Source organism: Papilio xuthus, unplaced genomic scaffold (genome assembly GCF_000836235.2).
Source record: "Papilio xuthus unplaced genomic scaffold, Pxut_1.1 DF827756.1, whole genome shotgun sequence".
NCBI lineage: Eukaryota > Metazoa > Arthropoda > Insecta > Lepidoptera > Papilionidae > Papilio > Papilio xuthus.
In genome coordinates this window covers 4230973-4238622 of record NW_013530893.1, presented here as the reverse complement: position 1 = coordinate 4238622, position 7650 = coordinate 4230973, and the positions used below count along the sequence as shown (strand labels likewise).

Here is a 7650-nt window from a genome sequence, read left to right as displayed (position 1 = left end):
TGAATTATCCAATCCAACATTCCCGTTTTTGCCACCTGTAGTTGATATAACATATTAGAGTCAAAGAATTAAGATAGAGTTTCATAAATGTTGTTAATTAAATTTATCGGTGTTATTGATGTGTTAAAAAATTTTAAAAGCTTCAAAAATGAAGATATATATAAATAAAAACATAATACATAAGCATATAATACACATTCACATACAACAAGTGCACTGTAAGCCACAAACTAAATTGTAGTAGTGTTTAGCGAAAAAACACTACTTTATATTTGGTGTTTGAGTCACAACTACATAAGATTCAATCACCGACTTAGATCAAAAAACAACGCCATCAATTTTGAGGGTAGTGGAAAAAACGTACATCATAGACAAAACGCGTCACAAGATAAGGGTGACTAGGCCATAGTCAACCACGCTGGCAAAGTGCGGGTTGGTTGACTTCACACATATCTTTGAATTTCTTCGCAGACATGTGCAGGTTGCATCACGATGTTTTCCTTTATCGTAAGAACGTCAGGTAAATGTACATATGAAATTCAAAAATCGAAAAACACATTGGTACATGGTGGAAATCGCCACCGACGCTCTAGAAACAAAAGGTACAGATAGAAAAAAACAAGAAAAAAGGGAAAGGACGGGTGGTCAAATTGCCAAATGGAAAATAAAAAGTGGCGTATTCATAAAGTTTTGATGTATATTAAGAGTCAAATGTAGAACAATGTGTCATTCTTTCATGTATTCAAGGAGGGCCAACGAGTAACTTCTTTAGTAACTAGAGTTTTCAATTGATTATTATTTTACTCCATTTGCATTTTCTTTTGGTGTGTTTTTTTTTAATTTTAAATGATTTCTGTTTCTAAACTTTTCAAGTTTTTAACAATCGTCATTAATCTTTAATTTCTTTTTTCAGAACATTTTCAATGTGTTTTTCTTTTAATTTCGCCTTTAGGTTGCTGCCACTGTAAACAAGATCAGTGGTCATTGGCGTATTTCAAAATGAATTAAATAGAAAGCTATAAAATGTATTTCTACTGACCTGTTAGGTTAATCGTTTAAAATTATTGTTCGGTCTCTCAGTCATCATCCGCTTCATGTCATGGACGGGAATTCTAAACAATTTTGTTACTATGAATTTCCACTATCATAACACAAGTGTAAGAACATTTTTATTATCTATACAACATTGTTTTTATACAAGTGTCAAGACAGTGGAAACTCACCGTTGGTGATCGCCCAAGCTCATCACTTGTCTCCATCTGAAAGACGAAATAACCTTCAAGATAATACACAGACAAGCAAGGTTTTCTCTATGCAGTGAAAGCTCTTTATTCCCGGGTTATTACTCCTTAAATATGCCGCAAATACAGAATCGGTGAATACGGAATGGATTTTTTTTAGGTAAAGTTGTTGTAAGATTTGTTTTATTATTTTATTGGACTTTTTATTATTATGTATGTACTGATTGGAACCGCATATAACGGAATCATTTGTCGCGAATAAAGGAATTGGGTCGTTTTTTGTTAAACCGCGCATAAGGAGCTTTTACTGTACAGTACTCTCTAGTAAAAGCTCCTCCTACCATTGGACGGTACGTCTAATATGTGTCAGCATTTAAAAATATACTACATTTGAGTAAAAATGTTGCTTTCATTCTGTTTAACATTCTCCAAAACACTATATGTAATGTTATTGTAAGATTGATTCAAGACTACGCATTAAAAATAAATTTAATAAAGACCACAGACTTACTGTTTTCGCCTCCAAGGAACAGCAAAATATCGCCAAGCGCCGAATTCATGAACTATCCAAGCCAAAATTCCCGTTTGCACCACCTGTTGTTCACATAATATATTAGAGTCAAAGAATAAAGTCAAAGAATAAGAGTTTTATAAATGTTGGTTATTAAATTATAGTCTAGATGACAGACTTACACTTTTCGGTTTTTAGGCTTAGCAAAAATATCGCCAAGCGCCGAATTCATGAACTATCCAATCCAACATTCCCGCTTTCACCACCTGTGGTTGATATCACATATTAGAGTCAAAGAATTATAGTGCAGTTTTACAAATGTTGTTAATTAAATTTATCGGTGTAATTGATGTGCTAAAAAATTAAAAAACTTCAAAAATGAAGATATATGTAAATAAAAACATAAAACATAAGCATATAATAAATATACACATACAACAAGTGCACTGTAAGCAACAAACTAAATTGTAGTAGTGTTTAGCGAAAAAACACTACTTTATATTTGGTGTTTGAGTCACAACTACATAAGATTCAATCACCAACTTAGATCAAAAAACAACGCGATCAATTTTGAGGGTAGTGGAAAAAACGTACATCATAGACAAAACGCGTCACAAGATAAGGGTGACTAGGCCATAGTCAACCACGCTGGCCCAATGCGGGTTGGTTGACTTCACACATATCTTTGAATTTCTTCGCAGATATGTGCAGGTTGCATCACGATGTTTTCCTTCATCGTAAGAACGTCGAATAAATGTACATATGAAATTCAAAAATCGAAAAACACAATGGTACATGGTGAAAATCGCCACCGACGCTCTAAAAACAAAAGTTGCAGATAGAAAAGAAGCAAGGGAAAGGACGGGTGGGGGAATTGCCAAATGGCAAATAAAAAGTGGCGTATTCATAAAGTTTTGGTGTATATTAAGAGTCAAATGTAGAACAATGTATCATTCTTTGATGTATTCAAGGACGGCCAACGAGTAGACTTCTTTAGTAACTAGAGTTTTCAATTGATTATTATTTAACTCCTTTTGTATTTCTTTTGGTGTTATTTTTTTTAATTTTTAATGTTTTCTGGCTTAAAACTTTTCAAGTTTTTAATGCTTGTCATCATCTTTAATTTCTTTTTTCAAAACATTTTCAATTTGATTTTCTTTTAATTTCGCCTTTAGGTTGCTGCCACTGTCAACAAGATCTGTGGTCATTGGCGTATTTCAAAATAAATGAAATAGAAAACTATATAATATGTATTTCTACGGACCTGTTAGGTTAATCGTTTAAAATTATTGTTCGGTCTCTCAGTCATCATCCGCTTCATGTCATGGACGGGAATTCTAAACAATTTTGTTACTATGAATTTCCACTGTCAAAACACAAGTGTAAGAACATTTTTATTATCTGAACAATATTGTTATTATACAAGTGTCAAGACAGTGGAAACTCACCGTTGGTGGTCGCCCAAGCTCATCACTTGTCTCCATCTGCAAGACAAAATAACCTTCAACATAATGTACAAACAAGCAAGCCTGTTACTGCACAATTAAAGCACTTTATTCCCGGGGTATTTCTCTATAAATATGCCGCAAATACAGAATCGGTGAATACGGAATGGATTTTTTTTTAGGTAAAGTTGTTGTAAGATTTGTTTTATTATTTTATTGGACTTTTTATTATTATGTATGTACTGATTGGAACCGCAAATAACGGAATCATTTGTCGCGAATAAAGGAATTGGGTCGTTTTTTTGTTAAACCGCGAATAAGGAGCTTTTACTGTACAGTACCCTCTAGTAAAAGCTCCTCATACCAAAGCGCAATGCGGCTCCTACCAATGGATGGAACATGTAATATGTGTCAGCATTTAGAAATATACTTTATTTGAGTAACAAAGTTGATTTCATTCTGTTTAACATTCTCCAAAACACTTTATGTAATATTATTGTAAGATTAATTCAAGACTACGCATTAAAAATTAATTATAGTATAGACCACAGACTTACTGTTTTCGCCTCTAAGGAACAGCAAAATATCGCCAAGCGCCGAATTCATGAACTATCCAAGCCAAAATTCCCGTTTGCACCACCTGTTGTTCACATAATATATTAGAGTCAAAGAATTATTTTCGAGTTTCACAAATGTTGTTAATTAAATTTATCGGTGTTATTGATGTGCTAAAAAAATTAAAAAACTTCAAAAATGAAGATATATATAAATAAAAACATAATACATAAGCATATTATAAATATACACATACAACAACTGCACTGTAAGCAACAAACTTAATTGTAGTAGTGTTTAGCAAAAAACACTACTTTATGTTTGGTGTTTGAGTCACAACTACATAAGATTCAATCACCAATTTAGATCAAAAAACAACGCGATCAATTTTGAGGGTAATGGAAAAAACGTACATCATAGACAAAACGCGTCACAAGATAAGAGTGACTAGGCCATAGTCAACCACGCTGGCCCAGTGCGGGTTGGTTGACTTCACACATATCTTTGAATTTCTACGCAGATATGTGCAGGTTGCATCACGATGTTTTCCTTCATCGTAAGAACGTCGAATAAATGTACATATGATATTAAAAAATCGAAAAACACAATGGTACATGGTGGAAATCGCCACCGACGCTCTAGAAACAAAAGGTACACATAGAAAAAAACAAGAAAAAAGGGAAAGGACGGGTGGCCAAATTGCCAAATGGAAAATAAAAAGTGGCGTATTCATAAAGTTTTGATGTATATTAAGAGTCAAATGTAGAACAATGTATCATTCTTTCATGTATTCAAGGACGACCAACGAGTAACTTCTTTAGTAACTAGAGTTTTCAATTGATTATTATTTAACTCCATTTGTATTTTCTTTTGGTGTATTTTTTTTTTTAATTTTAAATGATTTCTGTTTCTAAACATTTCAAGTTTTTAACAATCGTCGTCAATCTTTAATTTCTTTTTTCGGAACATTTTCAATCTTATTATTCTTACAATTTCACTTTCATGTTGTTACCACTGTAAGCAAGATCAACTTTCATTGAAGTATTTCATAATGTATTAAATAGAAAAATATAAAAATGTATTTCTACTGACCTGTTAGGTTAATCTTGTAAAATTATTGTTCGGTCTCTCAGTCATCATCCGCTTCATGTCATGGACGGGAATTCTAACAATTTTGTTACTATGAATTTCCACTATCAAAACACAAGTGTAAGAACATTTTTATTATCTGAACAATATTGTTATTATACAAGTATCAAGACAATGGAAACTCACCGTTGGTGATCGCCCAAGCTCATCACTTGTCTCCATCTGAAAGACGAAACAACCTTCAACATAATGTACAAACAAGCGAGCCTGTTACTGCACAGTTAAAGCACTTTATTCCCGGGGTATTTCTCTATAAATATGCCGCAAATACAGAATCGGTGAATACGGAATAGTATTTTTTTTTAAGCAAAGTTGTACGAAGGTTTTGTTTTACTATTTTAGCGCAATGCGGCTCCTACCATTGGACGGTACGTCTAATATGTGTCAGCATTTAAAAATATACTACATTTGAGTAAAAATGTTGCTTTCATTCTGTTTAACATTCTCCAAAACACTATATGTAATGTTATTGTAAGATGGATTCAAGACTACGCATTAAAAATTAATTATAGTATAGACCACAGACTTACTGTTTTCGTCTCCAAGGAACAGCAAAATATCGCCAAGCGCCGAATTCATGAACTATCCAAGCCAAAATTCCCGTTTGCACCACCTGTTGTTCACATAATATATTAGAGTCAAAGAATTATTTTAGAATCTTATAAATGCAGTTAATAAAATTATAGTATAGACCACAGACTTACTGTTTTCGCCGCCAAGGAACAGCAAAAATATCGCCAAGCGCCCAGTTCATGAACTATCCAATCCAACATTCCCGTTTTCCCCACCTGTTGTTGATATCACATATTAGAGTCAAAGAATTATAGTGCAGTTTTACAAATGTTGTTAATTAAATTTATCGGTGTTATTGATGTGCTAAAAAAATTAAAAAACTTCAAAAATGAAGATATATGTAAATAAAAACATAAAACATAAGCATATAATAAATATACACATACAACTACTGCACTGTAAGCAACAAACTAAATTGTAGTAGTGTTTAGCAAAAAACACTACTTTATGTTTGGTGTTTGAGTCACAACTACATAAGATTCAATCACCAATTTAGATCAAAAAACAACGCGATCAATTTTGAGGGTAATGGAAAAAACGTACATCATAGACAAAACGCGTCACAAGATAAGGGTGACTAGGCCATAGTCAACCATGCTGGCCCAGTGCGGGTTGGTTGACTTCACACATATCTTTGAATTTCTACGCAGATATGTGCAGGTTGCATCACGATGTTTTCCTTCATCGTAAGAACGTCGAATAAATGTACATATGATATTAAAAAGTCGAAAAACACAATGGTACATGGTGGAAATCGCCACCGACGCTCTAGAAACAAAAGTTGCAGATAGAAAAGAAACAAGGGAAAGGAAGGGTGGGCAAATTGCCAAATGGCAAATAAAAAGTGGCGTATTCATAAAGTTTTGATGTATATTAAGAGTCAAATGTAGAACAATGTATCATTCTTTCATGTATTCAAGGACGCCAACGAGTAGACTTCTTTAGTAACTAGAGTTTTCAATTGATTATTATTCAACTCCATTTGTATTTTTTTTGGTGTATAATATTTTTTTTTTAATTTTAAATGATTTCTGTTTCTAAACTTTTCAAGTTTTTAATACTAGTCATCAATCTTTAATTTCTTTTTTCCGAACATTCTCGATCTTATTTTTCTTTCAATTTCACTTTCATGTTGTTACCACTGTAAGCAAGATCAACTTTCATTGACGTATTTCATAATGAATTAAATAGAAAACTATATAATGTATTTCTACTGACCTGTTAGGTTAATCTTGTAAAATTAAATTTCGGTCTCTCAGTCATCATCCGCTTCATGTCATGGACGGGAATTCTAAACAATTTTGTTACTATGAATTTCCACTATCATAACACAAGTGTAAGAACGTTTTTATTATCTGTACAATATTGTTTTTATACAAGTGACAAGACAGTGGAAACTCACAGTCGGTGGTCGCCCAAGCTCATCACTTGTCTAAAAAAAATTCCATTCCGTATTCACCGATTCTGTATTTGCGGCATATTTAAGGAGTAATAACCCGGGAATAAAGCAGCAGTGAAAGCTCTTTATTCCCGGGTTATTAGTATGTACTGATTGGAACCGCAATTAACGGAATCTTTTGTCGCGAATATAGGAATTGGGTCGTTTTTTTAAACCGCGAATGAAGGAACCGCGAATAAGTAGCTTTACCATACAGTACCCTCTAGTAAAAGCTCCTCCTACCAAAGCGCAATGCAGCTCCTACCAATGGACGGAACGTCTAATATGTGTCAGCATTTAGAAATATACTTTATTTGAGTAAAAATTTTGCTTTCATTCTGTTTAACATTCTCCAAAACACTGTATATATATTATTGTAAGATTTATTCAAGACTACGCATTAAAAAGAAATTTAATATAGACCACAGACTTACTGTTTTCGCCGCCAAGGAACAGCAAAATATCGCCAAGCGCCGAATTCATGAACTATCCAAGCCAAAATTCCCGTTTGCACCACCTGTTGTTCACATAATATTTTAGAGTCAAAGAATCTTATAAATTTGGTAAATAAAATTATAGTGTAGACCACAAACTTACTGTTTTCGCCTCCTAGGAACAGCAAAATATCGCCAAGCGCCGAATTCATGAACTATCCAATCCAACATTCCCGCTTTCACCACCTGTGGTTGAAATAAAATATTAGATTCAAAGAATTATAGTGGAGTTTTATAAATGTTG

General features: G+C 33.2%; 3 long non-coding RNA genes across 5 annotated transcripts in view; all 3 read right to left on the bottom strand.

Moving 5' to 3' along the window:
- LOC106116332 (uncharacterized) overlaps positions 1 to 7650 on the bottom strand; it is a 33631-nt gene that overhangs the window by 15179 nt on the left and 10802 nt on the right. The window contains exon 1 of one of the 3 annotated variants that reach the window (XR_001227807.1): positions 1753 to 1860. The exons of the other annotated variants lie outside the window; for them this stretch is intronic. This is a non-coding gene — a long non-coding RNA (uncharacterized LOC106116332). Of the gene's footprint in view, positions 1 to 1752; positions 1861 to 7650 lie in introns of those variants that run through there. 3 annotated transcript variants of the gene reach the window in all.
- LOC106116336 (uncharacterized) lies at positions 2859 to 3866 on the bottom strand. Its single transcript, XR_001227817.1, has 4 exons — positions 3755 to 3866; positions 3201 to 3236; positions 3017 to 3089; positions 2859 to 2937 (listed from the first exon to the last, which is right to left on the bottom strand). It is a non-coding gene; the product is annotated as an uncharacterized LOC106116336 (long non-coding RNA).
- Positions 5054 to 5684, bottom strand: LOC106116338 (uncharacterized). Its single transcript, XR_001227819.1, has 3 exons — positions 5606 to 5684; positions 5432 to 5514; positions 5054 to 5063 (listed from the first exon to the last, which is right to left on the bottom strand). It is a non-coding gene; the product is annotated as an uncharacterized LOC106116338 (long non-coding RNA).